The following is a 22,046-nucleotide window of genomic DNA, read 5'->3' as shown; positions in this document are numbered from 1 at the left end:
AAGTCTACCGAATCAGAGCCGCACACGTCTTACATCGACTGTATCGACTGTAACGGCTCAAGTCCACTGTAGTTCGCTGTATAGACTTTAACGACAGTAGTCCACTCCAGTTAACTCTACCCTAGTTAACTTGCATCGAGTCGTACACATTTCTCTTCCACAGAGCCGCACACGTCTTACATAGTCTGTATCGACTGTAACGGCTCACTCACGACTCCATACGACTGACTTTCACATTCACTCTCTGGCTATATAGAGTCCCTAATCGCTTGTCCAAAGTTGCACAAACACGGCTAATATCCTCTGGAATAACACGTGAGGAAACGTCACATCCTGTCTTTGTTTATACACGTAGATTCCAGAAAACATCGGCTGCAGTGTCATCTTGCCGGGGTCACAAGTTGTGACCTCTATCTGTCACTGGACATTGCTAGTACCTTTTAGAATAACATGTAAGGACACGTCACATCCTGTCTCTGTTTATACATGTACATTCCAGGGAGCTGCCGCTGCTGTGTTATCTCGTCGGGGTCACACGTTAACCTCTTCCTGTCACTGGTCATTTGTAACAATATTATGAAAGTGTTGTCCTTTTGTTTCAAGTATCTATCGTAACACATTTGTATGTTGGATATAGTATAAAGCATTTGTATATTGCACATATTAGTATAAACCGTTGTATGTTGGAGATATATAAAGCATCATTAGAAAGAACATGATATGTATAAAGAAGACATTCTAAGGCTAACAAAAAAAAAAACGATAGTCTTCAGAATACAACATTTTCTTATTTCTCTGAAAACGTTCAAAACTGCACCCTTCGTCAAGCTACGCCCCTGTTCATAACGGACGTCAATGAGAAAAAAGTGAGTGCAAAAAGGTTAGTTCCATTAGTCTTGTGAGACAAAGGTTTCCGGAGTCATTAGCTGTCACTGGCCAGAGTAAACGGTCAAAATGTGACCTTTCATTCTTATGACGAGGTAGTTCAAGAGATAGGTTCCTTATATTGTGATTAGAAGCCACACGTTTCCGATATGGCATACGTGTGGCCGCCCCGTTGGTGTCTCCGGCACAGTCTTTACAGAATATCAAGTTAAAAAAAACGAAATGTGTATCAACATATTAAAAAGTTGCGCATTGTTATGTCTACCTAAAGTTATGCCAACCCACTGTTATGTCTACTCAAAGTTATATCAACCCATCGTTATGCCAACCCAGTGCTTTATCTACCAGGGGTTACCAAGGGGATGTCAATTTCAGGATGAATTTGACAGTTAGTGTTGGATCACGTTGAACATTGGGAAAAGAAAATGAAACAATTCCTGTAGTCTTGTTTTAAACACTTTCGAGCACGACCATCAAGTATTGTGTAACAACAATTTGAAGCCAGTCATTATGTCACAAGAACTTGTTCATATATCTCACGTTTTTCTGGTTCTGCACTAGCGCGAGGATCACATGATTTCTAAAATTAGATCAAAACGTGAAAATAAAGAATGTAATCATATTGAATATAATTTTTAATGTGTTTCACAAATAGTCGTAATAATAGAATCTATTAGTGGGTGTATTTTTAGAAGGATGAAGTCTTTTAAATACGAGATGTTCGATCATTTCCATCTGAAGAAAGATTAAGAAAACCATTAAACATACACACACACTTGCACACATGAAGAGTACTAATAATTTTGTCTGCATTTCTTCTACAACATAAGTTTTTATTTTGCAAGTTCTAAGTTTTAATGCCTGGGTGAAAAAATACATATATGTTTATAAATAGTTAGAATGAAGCGTAACAATACATTATAGTGTTCGAAGAACAAATCACGTTTTACAATTGTTTTCCAGCCGCTACAGAGCTCAGTCTTGAGATTTATAAAAAGCCTTATAGATTTTCTCCTTAAGATCTTTCCTATATGTTATCCGTAAAATAAAAAAGAATAATTAAAAACTTTAGAAGAAAACACGAAACAATTATATTTTTTTCTAGAACTGTGTGCTCATCTGAGAAATATTTATCATTAGCACTTCGCTATGACAGCCGAATCAATGTTTAAACCCAACTCGAGATTTATTTACATTGTGCGAGCATCTAATTAGTGTAGTGATGAAAGACTCAGCTGGGACATGTAGTCATGGAGACTTAAATAGAAGAGTCAAGAGTACGATTTAGGGAGTAAAAGAAAAAAAAACGGGAGGTGGGAGGGAACACGGAAGGAGAGAAGGGGCTTCGGTTACCAGGTACCTGCACCGCTACAAATTGACAGGTGCCTGCACCGCTACAGGGGGACAAAGCCTTACAAAGGAGAACAAACACGCTCACACACACACCAACAAACAAACAAGACACAAAATAAACTTTAAAAACTAGAGGCTTACACTGTATTGGATTAAATTGGTCAGTACATTAAAGGTTGTAAATGGTGTAGTATGATAGTTGTCCAATACACCTTTCTATGTACCTCTATTCGTGGAAAAAAAAATAGATCTGGAAAAACTCCATGCACTATTTCTTTAGATAATACTTTGTGAACAAAATGTCTTTCAGTAAGTTATTGCACAGTCATCTCTCTCTATTCTCTGCTGATCCTTGATCACTCAAAACGTTCTTTTAACTTTAGCATTTTACCTGAAAATCTAAAGGAAACAGTCGCAGGTCTTAAGAAGCTCTGAATAACAGGCTTGATTTAAACATCCCTGAATATACAAACATTCATGAGAGGAGGATGTCAAGGAGCTTGCCAACTGAGTGTGTATGCCATATTGAGATGCTCCGGATAGGAGCTCCGGCTCCGGCCGAATTTTAAAAAATGCTATCCAGTCGACCCATAATGTCAGATGATCTGAAGGAATGAATTCGATTCATAGAAACTATGCAATTGTTGTAAACAACAGAGAGAAAGCCGAACATTTTCATACTTAAGGTCAAGGCCTTTCGGACGAAAGAACACGGACCCAAAAAAGAGGGAATGTCCTTTTTTTTTAATCGTCTAGTTACCCTAAAATCGGGAAGTCAGAACATTTATGTCATAAGAATATGTAATTATTTATAAGTATTATTAATGAAAAGAGAAAGTAGAATGCAAAAGCTTTACAATCTAGGTAAAGGTTCAAATCAAGTCAGTGTTGACCTTCTTCAGTCGTAAGACGAGAATGGTTCACCTCAGACTGATAAGGCTAGGCTTAAGCTTTGGTTGAAACCATTTTGTACACAAAGCAGTTCTCTCCACACAGCCGATGTGTCCAAAGACACGACAAATAACCGATATAGTCAGGGATCGCAAGATCTAGTAGAGTCGCAGGTTCTGGCAGACAATAGCAATAGTAAGATTAGTCGAAATATATTTGAAATTATTTAATAAGCGAAAATATTTTCGAAGGCAAGGAGAAAACAAGTTTAAAATATTTAAAAAATACTTTAAAAAAAAAACAAATATTAATTGTAATGGTATCAATTATTTTGACTCAATCATGTAGTTAATTTGGTTCAATCGCACGTGAAGAGGGGAGGGGGAAGCTGGCTTTTCAAAAGCAATTTTAAAAAAGGTTTTACTCCCTTATGAAATGCCCTCACTGAGTTAGACAAGTGCTTATGAAAATAGAAGGCTTTATAGTTATCTATTGTTAGTTTCAAATTTTTTAGTCGACTATCTAATTCTCTACAAAAGGCTTATCTCATTTTAGCTAGTACTGTCTCTATATAAACAAATTAATTAATTACGACCAATTGTTAAAATAATTGTTCTTTTTTTTTAAATTAATTCCAGTGTTGTTAGAAACAATGAATGTGCAAAGTTTCAACTTGATCCGTGAATCGGGAAGTGGGAGAAATAAAGTGTACTAAATGTGTACCGGAGAAACAGACCAACAGAGTTGATATAAGCTTTGCAAAGAGAATCAAAGATCTTTTAAGGCTTAATGCATTCATAGTAACGAGAATTTGAAATCCACTAATGTTTGATGAATACAGTACTAGTGCAAACAGAGTATTTGCTTTGAAAAAACAAACAACTATTGATCTGTTAATGCCAAGTTATATCTGATGTAACAAGTAGTCGAAGTTTATCTCTATTTTAAGAGGATAAAGATATCCAATGGATCTATAGTATATTTTGTGAATTTCATTTTTATAAATAATAAAAGTGTTCAAAACTTTGTTTTTCTTGTTTAGTGTTAAAGATGTCTGATAAACGAACAGCTACTTTCCCCATGCTACAATCAGGCTAACAATGAGTTCATCTGGGAGAACGAATTAGAGAAGAGCTGACAGAGAGAGAGAGAGAGAGAAAGAGAGAGGGAGAGAGAGAGGGGGGGGAAGAGAGGAAGAGAGAAGAAAGAGAGCTGGAGAGTAAAAGAGCATGAGAGAGAGAGAGAAAGAGAAGAAAGAGTGGGAGGAGCGATAGAGAAAGCGTGAGAGATATGACAGAAAAAGAGATAGACAGATACATACATATGTATATATATATAGATAGATAGATAGATTAATGGATAGATCAATAGTTCCATATTCAGTAGATTGATAAATATTTTGATATATATATATAGATACATAGATAGATATTGAGAGAGAAAAGGTGGGGGAGAAAATGCATAAAGAATAAAAATACGTGACGATGTACAGAGACGAAGTTAATGAGGACCTGTGAAGGAAAGAATTGATTTTGAAGATAGCAAGCAAAGAGAGAAAAAAGAGATAATGAAAGACACACACACACAAAGAAGGAAAGAGAGAAGAAAGAGAGAGAGAGAGAGAGAGAGAGAGAAAGAGAAAGAGAATAGTTAGGACAAAACAGACGAAGCGAAAGTGACAAGGCGGGGACTTAATGAAGAGCGCCGACACTGCGCCGTCTATAGTTGTAGCATTAAAAGGTAGACACTAATCAAGATAATCTTGGAAGAAAATAGATAAATATCTATGCAGGAGGAGTCTCTCAGAATCAACACACCAAGAATAAGACAGAGACTGACACACGTGTGTACAGCACACAGCCCAAGCAGTTCTAGATGTGTCTTGTGGTTAACAGTAAAGAATTACGTGGGACATCTGAGCCTTCAGAATTAGTTTAGATTTAGAGTCATCATTTAGGAGGTATTAACACAGGAAGAGTTCTATGTTTACTTAAGAAGTCATTTGTAAGCAAACAAAGACGCTATCTATCTATCTATCTATCTATCTATCTATCTTTCTATCTATCTATCTATCTATCTATCTATCTATCTATCTATCTATCTATCTATCTATCTATCTATCTATATCTATCTATCTATCTATCTATCTGTCTACCTATCTATTATTAATTCTAACACTTAAGGTAACCGGAGCGAAAGAAAAAGATTTCAATTTGTTATAGCTTACCATGAACATAGAATAACTAAGCACTTATCACGATCGTAACGACAAACGCTCTAATTTCCCAGATCAATATTTTGTTCGTTTATTCGTTTCAACACGTTTTTAAAGGCCGAAACAAATTGTGTAGGCGCACAATAGGATACTTCCCTCTTGCTGCATCTGTTACGCATACTTACATTTCCATCAAGATCAATCCATTCATTTTGTTGTATGTTTTCTCCATGACTGTTATTCAACAGAATATCTGTAGTCATCACATATAAACAAGCAATAGAAAAAAGAATACTTTTAAAAACAAAGCTAATCTAAGGGAAAGAACCGCTAATTACTGCCATTTATCTGAAAATTGCAGAGGTTTAGCTCCCTTTCTGTTATATAATACAAAATTAATTGATTAGTCCTACACCATTAGCTAATTGGTTAAAGTTTGGATCGACTATGAATACGTGTGCAAAATTTCAACTTGATCCGAGAGTGGGAAGTGGGAGAAAAACGTAATAAAGGGATTAAATCCATATATACATCCATATCTCTCATTACGTAGCAAATATTCCCCTTATTTCGATATCAAACAAAATAATTCATCACCAACAGTTAATTAAATTATTGGTTAATCTTTTTTTTTTTCACTGATTCATGTCTTGTCAGGTTTAATGAATAATTGTGCAGAGTTTGTAACTTGATCCGAGAATGGGAAATGAGAGAAAAAACATGTTAAAACTTTTTACCGAACAGACAGACAAAGTGAGTTGAAGCTTTGAAGGGTATCAAATAGCCTAGGTACGCCACCCACACACAGTGACTAAAGGGGGTGGACCTCCACACTCATATTCCCAAAACCATTGATAGGCTACTGAGTCAAGCCACACCGATTATATTTAACTTGAAGTGGAATAAAAAAAAAAACAATCTTCAGGTATTAGCTACAAATACACAAATCTTAATTCCTAGTATGACTTGAACTTGAGACAAGAGAGGTCCTAAAGCCTATACGCATCATTTCAATTAACTTATCTAGATAGATACAGTTCTCGCTAAAAATAATTATTAAAAAAAAAACAACCTTTGCATACGAACTAACACGAAAAGAATTTTAGTTCACTAAGGTATCATCCGTAGTTAACCTACATTTCACCCCATCTGCCTGGATGTATCCTACACCTACCCAGCCCACAATGGTTCCCCAGGTTTAAATCGGATGCTCTTGCGATATTTGTGTGCAAACTTCTTTGTTTCCCTCCTGACAGACGAACCCAATTTACTATTTTAAGTTTCACTTTGTCTGGTAACTGGGGGGGGGGGGGAGGGATCTGGTATGTTTAATTTAAAATCAGATATACCCTGGCCTCAGCTGGCTTATAGGCAACACTGTTGAGAAATAGATACAAAAAAATGTTCGTTTTATAAAGAATATATTCATCTAGTTTTAGAGCCTGTTTAAAAGTATGTACAAAATTCTTCACGATTTACAGACACATCTCTCCTGCGACATTCAGGCCAAGTCGGTTTAACCAATCTTAAGAATGTCTATTACAGATAGAATCTAAGAAAGAACAGAAAAAGAAAGAAAAACAGACAGACAGACAAACAGATAGATAGAGAAATACTATTAAAATAGATATATATATATTCTGTGGCATTTTACGTCTCGAGAGACGATCTTTTCCCTTTGCAACTTCTTGTGTGACTAAAGAGACCAATCCTTGATACACAGCTGCGATCGCAGGTTGGGCATGTATAATCACCAGGCGCCGTTGCATTTTCACCCTTCTTTCTGCTTCTGTTGTGTATGACATCTGCAATCCGTGACCCTTCCTTTATGCTCTCTCTCTCTATGTGGATCTGTCCAGTGCCACCTCTTCCCAGTTGCCAGTGTCGATTTTGAAGAGCTTCATGTCGCGTTTGCATACATCCGTATAACGTAAAAGTGGGCGACCAGCGGCTCTCCTGCCTTCTATTAGATTGCCATACAGGATGTCCTGTGGAAGTCGACCTACTGGCATTCTACGAACGTATGTATATATATATATATATATATATATATATATATATATATATATATATATATATATATATATATATATATATATATATATATATATATATATAGAGAGAGAGAGAGAGAGAGAGAGAGAGAGAGAGAGATAGATAGATAGATAGATAGATAGATAGATAGATAGATAGATAGATAGATAGATAGATAGATAGATAGATAGATAGATAGATAGATAGAATAAAAGGGGGAGTATGAAGTTAGGTTTCAGACAAATTATTCCAGGACAGTTTGTTCTTTGACGAATCGTTCAAGAAAATTCATTGACCCGACAAAATCATTCCCCGACAACTGGTTCACCACCACCTGTTCACCAACAACTGGTTCACCAACAACTGGTTTACCAACAGCTAATTCTCCGACAACTGGTTCTCCGACAATAGCGACAATTGGTTGACGACAGATGGTTCCTATAGGGAAGGGTGAATTTTTTGAAGAAATTACAGCTTATTAAAAAGATAGTTACTTATCTCAATAATATAAGCTACATATTGATTCACGTATTGATATATTCAAATATATGTTTGTGTGTTAACAGACAGATCAGTTCAGGTTTAAGGTTTTAACAAAATCGCTCGCCCCAACTCAAAATCTCTGGATCCGCCCATGCACAGGAGTGAGTTCCTACTCCGATGGTGTACATTCCCCATGAACGTAATACGAAGCCAAAGTAAATGATACATATTCCATTATTGGAAGTGCTGACGACACACAGTCAATGTTGACCTATCTCCAGTAACGAAAAATTGTATCACGAAACAATCAATAACATCTATCACTGGAGTGTTAGGCACTAAAGAAAAAATTGTATACCAAATTCTGAAAACATTGAAATGATTTCTATTTACAACTGTTTTCAAATCTAATATTAACCACTAAAATACTGATACAGTTTTACAGATAAACTAGCATTACCCATGGGCTATGCTCGTTGATTTGTTCCAGAATTCATAATCATAATAGAAGGGCCCGCAAGGAAACCTTCCCCCAATGTTCTTTAGTCCTGCGAATTTGAGTATCTATTACGTTGAATAGGACCGGCCTGTTAATGTAAGTATCCCTTAATCCCACCTCCCGGCAACCTTCGCCTCATTAAATAGTCTTATTCAGATATTTGAGAGCTTCCATAATGCCCGTCTCTTTTTTCTTATTACATCCTGCAAATTGTAACGCTCACATTATATTTAGGCTGGAACCACCATTTTTTTCACTTTCAATAAAACTGCCCGCATTTCAACGCTTTTTGCGTATCTAGTATCTGTTTCGGTGAATTGGAACGGCCCGTTTTAAAACGCCCTCCAAAACACACTTACTACTGGCCTGTGAATTATAGTAACACTTCTCTACCCCACCCCCTTTTGACTACGAAAAAAAATCTAGTTTGTTATGTCGAAGTGAAACGGCCCTTCATAACGTATACTTTTGATAGAGACAGACAGACAGATTGAGAGAGAGAGAGAGAGAGAGAGAGAGAAAGAGAGAAATAGAGAGAGTGAGGGAGGGGAGAGAGAAATAGATAGACAGAGAGATAAAAACAAATTAAACACGCGACGAGAATATTAACAATATGTTACTCTTCCAATGTAGGATTTGTCTGTAAATCAATTTTCTGTGAACCAATTGTCAGTGAGCTGTTTACCATAGGAACCATCTGTCGTCAACCAATAGTCAGTGAGCCGTTTACCATATGAACCATCTGTCGTCAACCAATTGTCGCTTCTGTCGGTGAACCAGTTGTTGGTGAAGAGTTGTGGGTGAACCAGTTGTTGGTGAACGATTTTGTCGGGTCAACGAATTGTCCTGGAACGATTTGTCGTGAAACCTAAAGAAAGAAAGATAGATAGACAGATAGTGAGAGAGAGAGAGAGAGAGAGAGAGAGAGAGAGAGAGAGAGAGAGAGAGAGAGAGAGAGAGAGAGATCATCTTTCAAAATAATGCTTTCAATGAACTTGCAAAATAATAGAAACTCTTGGTGACCTCCTGCTCAATGTGAAGCAACTCATTGTTTCGATGGTAAGAACCAGTGCTTTTTTAGTGACGGTAGAACAGGACACTGTCCAATTGGTACCTATTTTGCTAAATTTAAACCAAACTTCGATTCTCGCTGCAGTCATTGTCAGGACGACGTCGAGACAGTAAACCACATCCTTTACGAGTGTGCAACACTACACCCTAAACAAGGTCATTTGAGTGAAGCAAAAAACTGGTTTGCATGAGGAGCTGGCTCTGTACGGGGACAGAGAAGCTCTGAGAAGAACTGCCGCTTTCCTTGTCCGTGTTATCAGAGAATAGAGTTCTCAACACGGTGCCCTAGTGCGATGAGACTTACACGATAAGGCTTCAGATCGGGAGAAATATTTCGATGGGTGTTGCCCAAAAAGACCATCTTAAGTTACAGGCATCCCAACGATTCATTCGACTGATATTAGAAACACGATCTCATCAACTGCGTTTTACTTCCACGCAAATTTCCCCAAGAATGTCAAGTGTTTTGAAGAATCCTTATCAGACGATCAATTTTCTTTCATTTATTCTAAGTGTTGACAGTTCCTTTGACTTTGGGAAGATCCTGATATATGTGCACTTTAAATGTTTATTTAAAAAGCTTATATCACAAACATTTGTGTTCTTCTGGTCGTGCCAATGAGAAAGTTCACATGTCAGCTTCTGTGAGATTTCTCCTATGTTTTAAGAGGAATGCAGTTTTTCTTTTATTTGGCGCAAATTGAATTTGATTATTTCTTTTTCTTTTAATAGAATAGCTCCAAATAAAAAATGTTTTTCATTAATAAGTTCGTTGACAATTTTCACCCCACTTTGATTATTACCTTAAAAATAATAATTAAGTTCGGTTGTTGGTTTAAAATGAAAAATAAAAGGAAATAATAAAAAACAAAATGATATATTTTATTAATAAATCTTTTTTTTTTCGCTTTTCAGTACAAGCATAAGCATCCAACAAAAAATCTGTTATGTCTTTGTGTTTTAAAGAAACTTTTTTTTTTATAAAGACCAGGAACTAAAGAGGTAAATCAAAACCACCGTCGGTTGTCAAGCTTGTAGCTCCTATAGACTAATACAACAAAACCGATGTAGGAGTATTATATTTTGACACAGCTTGTATCAACAATGAAGTCTGAACTCCCTCACACCCAACCTCGGATCAAGTTGAAATTGTACACAATTATTTCTTGTACCTGTCAAAACAAGAATCGATAAAACAAATTAATTGCCTATTTGTAATCGATTATTTTTTGGTATCGAACAAGAGAAAGAAAGTGTACTTGACAGATGCGATGGTATAAGTTGAATAAGTCCTTTTATATTTTGTGCAGAGAAATAGGTCGTCACTTAAAAGTTTGAAACTAACAATAAAACCTTGGCTGGCGCAGTGGCTAGCGTGTTGGCTTAAGGAGGCTTGAGCCCTCGAGTTCGAATTGGAGTCGCAAAACGTTAAAACAATTATTTTAAAAATAGATCACGGTAACATTCACTAGAAAGCCCCCCCCCCCCTTTCTCAATTTAACTTTCATTACAATATTCACAAATTTAACTTGAGTTGAGATATAAATCCAATAGTAATGAAATTAACTGATATTTAAACAAAATCTGACTCACAACAAAAACACGTCTTTACACTTTACACATGTCTCTAGATCGTCTTCCGTTTCACTTTTGCATTACGCTAGACCCAATTGTGATGTAATCATCCTCACTGCATAGCCATCAACCAATCACTAACTTCTTCTCAGCGTTACCTGAGAGAGAGAGACACACACACACACACACACACACACTCGTAACACCCACACACACAAAAAAAACTAAAACCTTTTCGATTTAATCTTTACAATTTTTCTTAAAAAGTATTTCCGAGAGCCTACCAATCGATATTACATAAAATTACATGGTTTTCATGCTTTAAGTTTGTAAAAACACGTTTAATAATAATTTCTGAAACAAACTTGTATCACATTAAATTATAGAATTTATACATCTCAAATCCAAAGCTTGTAAAAATATGATACTTAACTCGTTCTCACTATGTACTCAAAAAGCCAGATATCTCTGAAAACTGGATGTTAAACACCTGACAGGCTTAAAAATAAAAAAGGGGAGGGGCGGGTACAGAGTTTTGATGATCCTGTACTTAATTTTATGGAGTCTGTAGAGTAAAGTGAATATCAAGCAAATATCAAGTAAATGTCTCACCTAAGTGAATGTATTTGGTATAACAAAAATGAATAATAAGAAACACAGAAACTCAAGTATTTTCACCTAAGTGAAAATATTTAGCAAAGCAGATAAAGTAAAGTAAATATCTCACCTAAGTGAAAATAGTTAGCGCGATTGAAATATATGATAATAAACACAGACTCAAGTAAATACCTCACCTAAGTGAAAATTAACCCTTCCAAGCCAGAATGTCAAGTTGTATCTTCCTGCTTGAAACACACTTTTATTCTCCTACTTGGACACTTCAGAAATGAGTTGCTTAATTCCCCCCTTGATTCTAGTCCGTGCGTGCGCGCGTATGTGTTTTAATAGGTGTGTGAGTACATATATATGCATGAACTCACGGCGGCGGCGGCCGTGGCTTCGGTGACAAGAAGATGCCAGAATGAGTACGGCCTAGCAGGTGAGGCTTTTAAATGGCGGAGTAGCGGCCTCGCTCGTGGATGTGTTTGTGAGAAAGTCAGGCTCGTGGAGCTCATTTACATACATTCACACAGATACATGGAAACACGAGCTCAATAACATTTTCCCCCATAGTCACACACTATGACACGCACTTCTTCAATGAGGTCTCTAGGTATCAAGACGCCAACATGAGGCTCCAAACACTTCAGAAGTGATGAAGTAGTACATGAAGCGACATTCCTTAAGGTCTACAGTTTTCGTTTAAATTCTTTCAATTATAAAAAAAGTTTATTATACTTGTATAAACGCTTACATAATTAAGGTTTGTCTTCCAGTCCAAAAATAAATAAATAACGAAATAGCGATATTTCACGTAGCTACGTAAACCCAGCTGTGACCTACATACTTTGCCACAAGTTACACAGACAAATACATTGTCTTTCAATTGTTAATTTAACCTTTTTTTTTAAACCGGTAGTATTACATCATTTGTAGACGTCTCCAGCTGATTTGTTCACAAGCCTTCTGTCAAGTGTTTTCCTCTGTGTCGGTAAGGGTCAGCTGGTACCTGATGAGATCTCTCACTGTTTAACAGTCCTTCTTTAAGCTGCTTAGAAAAGATCTCCTTTGGCTTACGGTGGTCCCCCATATCTGCTCATTAAAAGATGATCTAATTAGTTTTAGTCCTGTTTACCCACGTTACAAAATAAATAAATAGTAATTTGGTTCAGAGGCAGTCAATCAACCGACAGAAACAAATTCGTACAAGTGCTCCTTCTTCCCTATTGCTATTAGAGAATGAAATGGATTGCCTGAATCAGCCAGGAAAACCAACGACTTAGCACTGTTTAAGTCATTGATTAACATGCCTGACTAGATTGACACATGAAATGCGTAAGACGTAATTACCTTTTTTTTTTAAGTAATGTCTGTAATATATAAGATAAGAAGATAAATTAAAAGGTCAAGATAAACTTATGGAATAAAAGCCTCATTATTAGAAGACGGCATCACGTGTCCTTTCGCCTCACACCTTTCTACACATCCCCTGCTACTTCTACCCACAACGCATTCCCCGATATCAGTGAAATGTTGAAGTAAGGAAGTAGTTTAGTGAAATGTTATACTGTTTACAACTCATGAAAACGTAGATAGGTCAATAACCTGGATCGTCCCTTATTATCTTTCGCATTTATCTATACATGAGATGGTCTCTAGTGTTACTATCTAGACATGAGATGATCTCTAGTCTTACTATCTATACATGAGATGGTCTTTAGGCGCGGTGGCTGAGCGGTAAAGCGCTTGGCTTTCGAACAAGGGGTCCCGTGTTCGAATCCTGTTGAAGGCTGGTATTTTTAATTTCGGGATCTTTGGGCGGACCTGAATCCATCCAGCTCTAAAGGGTACCTGACATTAGTTGGGGAAAAAGTAGAGGCGGTTGGTCGTTGAACTAGCCACATGCCACCCTCGTTAACCGTGGGCCACAAAACAGGTGACATTTACACCATCTGCCCTATAGATCGCAAGGTCTGAAAGGGGAACTGTACTATCTATATATGAGATGGTCTCTAAGTCTTACTATCAATACATCAACATGTACCTGGAATGGAGTAAATCTTTTCCAGATGTTCCTTCGCTAGTTTGTCAATTTGTCCTGCTATCGATTCCATTAAAAACGCAACGAATACGAAATCTAGCTAGCGTGACAGAATAATAAAAATGTATCTGTTGAATCTGTTCCATGTTCTTCACAATGAAAAAAAAAGATGTTTTGGCGACCACACATACTTATCAGACACTTCGTGGTCAAGATTGGGTTCCAAACGTGTTTAGATCTCGGCCACTCTGATTTTTTTTGAGTAAGTTGGGACTCCATTCAACTAATAAAAATGGATGCCAATATTTTTTTTTAAATCTAGGTGTTAAGTAATGGCTTTTTTTTCTGTATCTAGAAGAAGATTTAGTCTGAAGCTAAGTGTGCTCATTTTTGTGCCATTAGTGTCTGTTTGTTTTAAATGTTTTGCGTGTTTCTTCGGAGCTCAAGATAATCCACTTTCTAGTCCAAACCTAACGTAGGGCGACAGGGGATGGCAGAGGGCAAGGTTTGAACCCTGAACTATCGAGACGACCGAACGACAGTCCGTCGTTCATACCGCACGACCAGGCAGCAATCCCTTGACTTGCTGATGGCAAAATCTAGAATTCTTTTCAATCGTGGGAAGAGGTCCTTTGTTTTCGTTTATTTTTGTGACTTTTTTTTTTTTTTGGGGGGGGGGGGGGGTGAGGGGTTTGCTCTAAGCAAACCTCGTCCAATCCGCAATCCTGCATTTGCATACTGCTTCTCTTTCTTTTTCCTTGTGTTATACTTTGCAGGAAAATTTTGTTGAGGTCCTGGGGATAGTTGTGACTTGGCTATTTCCATGGGCGTACCCAGGAAGGAGGGGGGTTTGGGTTAAACCCCTTCCGAAAAAATCCTCCTAAATCCTCCCCACCCCCGACAGAAAACTCTTTCAAAAACACAAGAGACAATGGACGGACGCATCAATAGGTGATGCTTATATTAGCATCTCTCTCTCTCTCTCTCTCTCTGTATGTTCGTGTAGTTTTGTTTGTTGGTTTGTGTATTGTTCTATGTACTAACGAGAGAACATGCTAATGTAGGAGAACATGCTAATGTAGGAGAACATGCTAATGTATCGTCCGTGTGCAAACATGAAAGCAAGCTAACTCTTAGATCGTGACTGCGACATTGAACATTCTCATTAGAGCTGTAAAAGTTGTCTACCCTGTGTAATCGTCTGCATGCCATTATTTGAGATCAATGTTCCTTCTCCACGTCAAGGTGGAGAAAAAAAAATTCTGAATGAAATATGAATATAAATTCATACTGTCTTTTCACCAGACAGACAGACAGACAGAGGGAGTTGATATAAGCTTTGTGAAAATTAGTAAAAAAATTATATATAAATAAATGGGCGTAGCCAGGATTTTTTTTCGGGAGGGGGGGGGTTGGGGGCATTTTTTCTATATATGTGTGTGTGTGTGTGTACATAATTAATCTTTATTACATTCTGGCATTTCATTCTTTCGGAAAACGTTTATTGTTCCTTAGAATCGGTTCTTCCTGGAATTTGTAGACTCCCCGCCCATGCCAGCAAGGGGGTTTGGGGGGAGCGCGTGAGCTTCCCAGCGGGTACGGGGCGGAGGCCTGCCGCCAAGCACTTTTTCCGGTATTGAAAACCAACAAAATGCATATTCTGAGGTCTCTACAGTGCATTATCCTGCTATTAAAAAGTTTTATTTCAAAAACCTAATCTGCTATTCTTACTTACTTAGATCCACCCGCGCCATTTGGCGCATTGGGCGGCAAGCTGCTTCCAAAAAAATCTGTCACTGGCAATGTCTGAAGCCTCTTCCCACCTGTTCTGAGGACCTCCATGAAAGTGTGGCGCCAAGTTGTACAAGGATGTCGCTGTTTGCGCTTTCCTCGTAATGGCCTTCATGTCATCTCAACTCTTATTATGCGTAATCCATTTTGTTGGAGACATGTCCCGCAAATTTCATGCGACGCTCTGTCACAACCGTACAAAGGGGTCGACTCCAAGTTCGACATAAGATTTCCTTGATTGAGTGCCGATCTCTATTAATGACTCCTAAAATCCGTCTTAGCCATCTTTGTTGAGCCACATTTGATATTTTTCAATTTCGGCAGATGACTAGTCACTGCACTTTATTGATGGAGCCCAGCCACTGGTAGAAATTTGTAACCTCTCTTGTCTATGCCCTTAGAATTAGGTGACTTAGGTTGCTTCAGATTTTATATCGAAAAGGGAAGTTTTATTGTCAAAATCATCTGTTACGGGGTTTTAAACTAAAAAATCTCCGGATTTTTTTTTTAACAAATTCAAAACCCCCTTAGCTACGCTCATAGAATTTGGTGAATGCAATTTGCTTTGGAATAATACTGAAGAGAGAGGTTTACAGCCTCAAAACACTCTGTAGGGGGATTTTAAACTCAAAACCATCTGGACCATCTTGAACTTTAAAAAAAGCCCTCTGGTTGAAGGGGATTTTACTGAAAGCCCCCTTGGCTTGGCTACGCTCATAGAATTTTTTGTGTGTAATTTGCTTTTTTTTTTATATTGAAGTGGTATTTTACCCCGCTGGAAGGGGTCTTTAAACACAAAGCCCCTCTTGGCTATGCTCATAGAATCTGGTTACGCTCATAGCATTTTGAGTGTGTAATTTGCTTTTTTTTATATAATGAAGGGGTATTTTTTTACTTCAAACCCCGCTGAAGGGGGTTTTAAACTCAAAATCCCTTTGACTACTCTCAAAGAATATGGTGACTGATGAATGGATAGTCTTATATTGAAGAAGAGGTTTTAAATTCAAAATCTTCCTTAGCTATGCTCTTGGAATATGGGGATTGTCGTTTGCATTATTATTTTTTTTTGTTGTTTTTGTTTTTGTTTTATAGAAGAAGGGGATTTAACTGCAAAACTCCCTTGGCTGCGCTGGGGCAAGTGATGGTTTAGTATTAAAATCTTACATAAAATAAACAAAATCAAAGCAAAAATCAGTCACTAAATTCCTGTTTGAACCCCAACCCCCCCCCTGCTACGCCCATGTATATATATATATATATATATAACGTTCACATATTTAATTTAAAAACAAAAAGTTTTGCTTTCAAAAGACTCAGCACGTTTCAGGCGGTGGTGAAATGGGATTCTCAATATCATTGATTGTTTTTGAGATCTAAACATGTCAGACGAACGGATGGCTTGACAGACAGACAGCACGCAAAAGGAAATGGGACAATGTGAAAGAAAGAAAAAAGATGGGTTATACAAATATAATTTAAAAAAAACAACTACCTACTTTCGAGCAGGCTAGAATGTGAGACTTTTGATAAATAAGGCGTTTAATTTTTATCCTATAATAGCCAAAACGTTTAACCAAATGTGTAAGAAATTCTCAATCACAGCTCTGCCTTCTATTTCAGTCCGCGTTAGTATAATCTATTTCTATTTCTTTCTATCTCTGACTCTACGAAGTTAACGCTAGGATGAGTAGAGGATAGAATGTAGCAGATAGTACAAGCCGAGTAGCACACCGGAAGAACAGAGATAAAGACATTTGAAAATACTTCTATCAGCTGTTCATTATCTACGAGAGAGAGATTCTACAGTTTTCGTTTACCCCAAGCTTCAAGGCCGGAGAAAATACATTAGGAGCCCCTGGCGATTTTGATGAATACATAGGATAGAAATAAATGGGTTTAAAAAAAACAACTACACATTATTGAGTATTGCCCCTTAAAATCATCTCTGGAATGTTGTTTTCGCTTTAAAGTTCGTTTTCAAAGAAAAGACTTGTGTGTGTGTGTGTGTTTTTCCGCTATCTTATTAACTGAAAGGATAGACAACTTAAATCTGGGTTTATTTACTTGAAATCTTTACGGAAGATTTCTGGATAAACAAAGCGATGTATATTATAGATACAAGTAATAGGAAATGGATGCAGTAAAGAAGTAGAAACATCTGATTCATATTAAAATAAAATAAACAGATCTATATCGATAAAATACAGACAAATTTGAGCTTCTATCTTTCTCTCTCTTATACATGGGCGTAGCCAGGGGGGGTTCTTGAAGTCCAAACCCCCCCCCCCCCCGAAATGAAATCCCCCCCCCCCCGCAGGGGGGTGGAACGGAATTAAGTGACTGATTTTTGCTTTCATTTTGTTTATTTTAGGTGAGATTTTAATACTAAATCATCACTTACCACAGCACAGCCGAGGCAGTTTTGAGTTAAAAACCCTCTTTGAGTTTAAATCCCCCTACCAGGGGGTTTTGAGATACAAATTCCTCTACCAGGGGGCTTTGAGTTTAAAACCCCCTACAGGTGGTTTTGAATTTTAAACCCCCTACCAGTGGTTTTTGCAGTTAAATTCCCCTCTTCTATAAAACAAAACAAAAAAAATGCAAACAACAATCCCCAAATTCCAACAGCACAGTTGAGGAAGATTTTGATTTTAAAACCCCCTCCAAAATTTACGATAAACCCCATCTTCAATATAAAAAAAGCAAATTACAAACTCAAAATTCTATGAGCGTAGCCAAAGGGGTTTTGAGTTTAAACCCTCCCCCCTCCAGTTGGGGTTTGAAGCTAAAAAGTACCTCATCAATATAAAAAAAAAGCAAATTACACACTATAAAATCTATGAGCGTAGCCAAAGGGGTTTTGAGTTTAAATCCCCTCCTCCAGATGGCTTTTTCTTTAAAGTTAAAAACCCCTCCAGATGGTTTTGAGTTTAAAATTCCCCTACAGAGCGTTTAGAGTTGAAAACCTCTCTCTTCAATATTATTTTAAAGCAAACTACAGTCACCAAATTCTATGATCGTAGCTAAATGGGATTTTGAATTAAAAACAAAACAAAAAAACTCCAGAGATTTCTTAGTTTAAAACCCCTCAACAGATGATTTGACGAAAAAACTTTCCTTTTCGATATAAAATCTAAAGCGAAATACAGGCATGTAATTCCAAGAGCGTAGTCAAGAAAGGTTACAAATTTCTACCAGTGGCTTGGGCTCCATTAATAAAGTGTGAATAGTCTTCTGCCGAAATTGAAAATCATTAAATGTGTCTCAACAAAGATGACTAAGACAGATTTTAGGAGTCAGTCATAGAGATCGGGTCTAAATCAAAGAAATCATATGCCGAACTGGGAGTCGAATCCTTAGTAAGGTTGTGACAGAGAGTCTCATGAGGTTTTGCGGGACATGTTCTCACACAAAATGAATTACGCAAAATAAGAGTTGCGGAAACAGCTTGCCGGAAAATGCGCCGAACGGCTCGAGAGGGTCTAAGTCAGTAAGAATAGCACATTAGGTTTTTGAAATAAAACTTTTTAATAGCAAGATAATGCACTGTAGATACCTCAGAATATGCATTATGTTGACTTTTAATACCAGAAATAGTGCTCGGCGGCGGGGCTTCGCCCCGCGCTGGGGGAGCGCTGCGAACTCCCCCAGACCCCCTTGCTAAGCAAGGGCGGGGAGTCTACAATAAACAATAAACATCTTCCGAAAGGGTCAGAATGTAATAAAGATTAATTATGTACACACACACACATATATTTTTTTTCCGCGGGGGGGGAGGGTCAGGGGGGATTCCCCCCCCCCAAACCCTCCCCGAAAAAAAAATCCTGGCTACGCCCATGCTCTTATATAGGGTTGTGTGTGGGCCAGTGACGTAGCTAAGGTAAATGATGCCAGGTGCGGCAGCTCCTTAAATATCACTAAAAAAATGAAACATCGAAAAGACTTTTTTTCTCTCCAAAATAATGTCTTCTTTGTTAGACTATTGCTAATTAGCAAAAAAAAAAAAAAAAAAAAAATTCAAAGCGATACTACAAATGAATCTTAGGAGCTTTCGTGCAGGCAAAACTATCAATGATTTTATCGAAATATTTTTTTTCCACCATCTCTTGTTCAGTGAACGAAATTAGTAAATAAGTGAGTCGTAAATTGTCAAAGTTGATCGAAACTAATATTTCGCACGCATGTTGCCACACAACGCTATTGTGAGAAATCGATGAATCGAAATGATGACAAATAAAATTCAAGAATTCCACGTATACTTGTTTCGGAAGTTTGAAGGCTTCTGAAGAAACTGCGAAAAACCATTGAAGCTTCGTTCGCTCCAGAAGACGGCTGTCATTAAAGAGATTCTATCAAAGGCAAAAGATAGAGGGGAATGGAGAAAGATGATAAACTGATCTTGTGTGGTGCCCCAACGGTCTAACAGACTAAGGGATAGTTAAAGGAGAGTAGTCTATATGGGAAGTAGGGCAATGACATAGAAGGCTGATGTCATTTGGTGGTGTTTTAACTGCTACAACGGGATAAGAAGGAAAGTTTCAAATTTGTTGAAAAGCATTACCTTAAGACGTAAGTTTTAACATCTTAGAAGTAAAGAGTCAACGAAATAAAATGTTCTAATAACAAAATCAAGATAACATTTATAATGTATATACATAGAGTGATAAACAAAGTAGAGAGCCTATCAGTCGTAAATTATAATGTGCTAAAGTTTGGAACGAAAATCCAGGATAACTCTGATAGACTAGCATAAACTCACTTACCTCCCTTCTCTCTCCCCCTCCCCTCTCTCCCCCCCCCCCACCCTATTGCCCTTCTCGATTCTTCCTTCCATATTCTTAACTTTGTTTTTTAACGTCTAGTCACTCATCACTCCAAAATATACCCCCCATCGTATTTATCCTTCCCAATCTAATCTATCATCTCTTAACTTTCTAGTCTTTGATTCTATTTCCCCATAAACTTTTGTCCTTTCGTTCAACGCTTCCCGACCCTTACACATCTCAGCACTTAAACGCTCTGTTTTCTGCTGACTTAAAGAAGGAAAAACACTGTACAATTAGACACATTCGTTGTAGGATTATATAAACTTGTGCTTATCACAAGGCCACACGAAGAGAGATGTTGGATAGGCACCTTTTGAAATTTAGACTTAACATCAAATGTAAAGTAAAAAGTTCCCCTTTTAGACCTTGTGGTCTATGGGCAGATGATGTTCTTCTTCTTCGTCCTTATTTTTATGTTGAAGCGTTCAGGGAGCTCTCCATATAGTTTTGTTTTTCTTTTAGGTTGTTTTGGGGCCAGTGTCTTGTTCGGGCAGCTTGATAAAGAGCAGTTTTGGAGGAAATGGTCAGCATTCTCTGGTGACACTCCACATGGGCAGATTTCACTGGTTCCAATTTTGAGCTTCCGGTACATATGTTGTCTCATTCTGTTGTGTCCGGTCCTGAGTCGAAAGATTAGACGTTGATCTTGTCGGGATAGCTTATAATAGACATCATCTTTCTTGTGGTTTGGATGAGAGCTTCTCCATTTCTCGCAGATGATGTAAAGGTCATCTGTTTCTGTGGCCTACAATTGACGAGGGTGTCATGTGGCCAGCACAACGACCAACCGCCTTTACTTTTCCCCAACTAATGTCAGGTACCCATTAGAGCTGGGTGGACTCAGATGCGCCCGAAGATCCCGAAACTAAAAATCCTAGTCTTAACCAGGTTTCGAACCCCGGTTCGGAAGCCAAGCGCTTTGCCGCTCAGCCACCGCGCCTCCTAACATCAAATGTAATTAGTGTAAAACCCTTCTGGAATTTTGTTTTTAAAGTTGAGATAATTAGCGAGTAGAGTGCGGCACAAACAAATCGATAAATGTCAACAAATACTGGAATGTAAAACGTAGAAAAGACGAAATTTAAAAAAAACAAAAAGAAGTAAATGTTAAAAGATAGTTGGTATTGAAAACATAAAAAAACTACACCTGATAGAAGCGATAATTGATGAGAACTAGAGCAGAAAAATCAACCAATTGGAACTAATAGACCGTATGGTTGAAAAATCAAACAAAGCGTATAGATTTTTAAAACATTGGTATAAGGCTGTGCAAAGTTGGACCTAGGCTAAAACGATATAGTCAAATGAAAAACAAAAATAAAATAGTCTTAAATTAAGTTTCCAAACTTCACCTAAATATGGGTAAACTGACCTAACCAATGACTACATAAGTTTGGCTTGAGCTCCGATATTCCAAATGTACACAGCTTACTACACAGCACAGCTCTGAAAAGAAAATCTTTTTTAAAACAAACCAACCAACGGATGAAATGGCATATAACGCTGTACACTGCATAAGAGCACATTGCCGAGACTGCTAACATCTGTCCACCTACTAAATTACATATTTGTTTAGCTTAAGTATTCTTGTGTTCAGATTTCGCATACTATATAACTATGTAGGCGTACACAAACGAGAAAAACAAAAGCTAATAGAAGCAAACATTTATGTAGAAAGCAGGAATGATGACTAGTTGGACGAATGAAGGGCAGACAGATACTGAGACAGACAGACGGAGTAACAGATGGATGGAACTACAGATAGATAAATAGATTAGATAG

General features: G+C 37.5%; 1 protein-coding gene across 4 annotated transcripts in view; it reads right to left on the bottom strand.

The window, feature by feature from the left end:
• LOC106050630 (globin-like) overlaps positions 1 to 21,746 on the bottom strand; it is a 59,638-nt gene extending 37,892 nt beyond the window's left edge. The window contains exon 1 of one of the 4 annotated variants that reach the window (XM_056027435.1): positions 21,637 to 21,746. The gene's annotated coding sequence lies outside the window, so the exon portion shown is untranslated. Of the gene's footprint in view, positions 1 to 5,356; positions 5,476 to 5,529; positions 5,550 to 11,800; positions 12,023 to 21,636 lie in introns of those variants that run through there. The other 3 variants (XM_056027433.1, XM_056027436.1, XM_056027434.1) reach the window with 3 other exon arrangements.
• Positions 21,747 to 22,046: the final 300 nt, after the last annotated feature.

Source organism: Biomphalaria glabrata, chromosome 4 (assembly GCF_947242115.1).
Source record: "Biomphalaria glabrata chromosome 4, xgBioGlab47.1, whole genome shotgun sequence".
Taxonomy (NCBI): Eukaryota; Metazoa; Mollusca; class Gastropoda; family Planorbidae; genus Biomphalaria; species Biomphalaria glabrata.
This window is presented reverse-complemented; position numbering and strand designations above follow the sequence as displayed.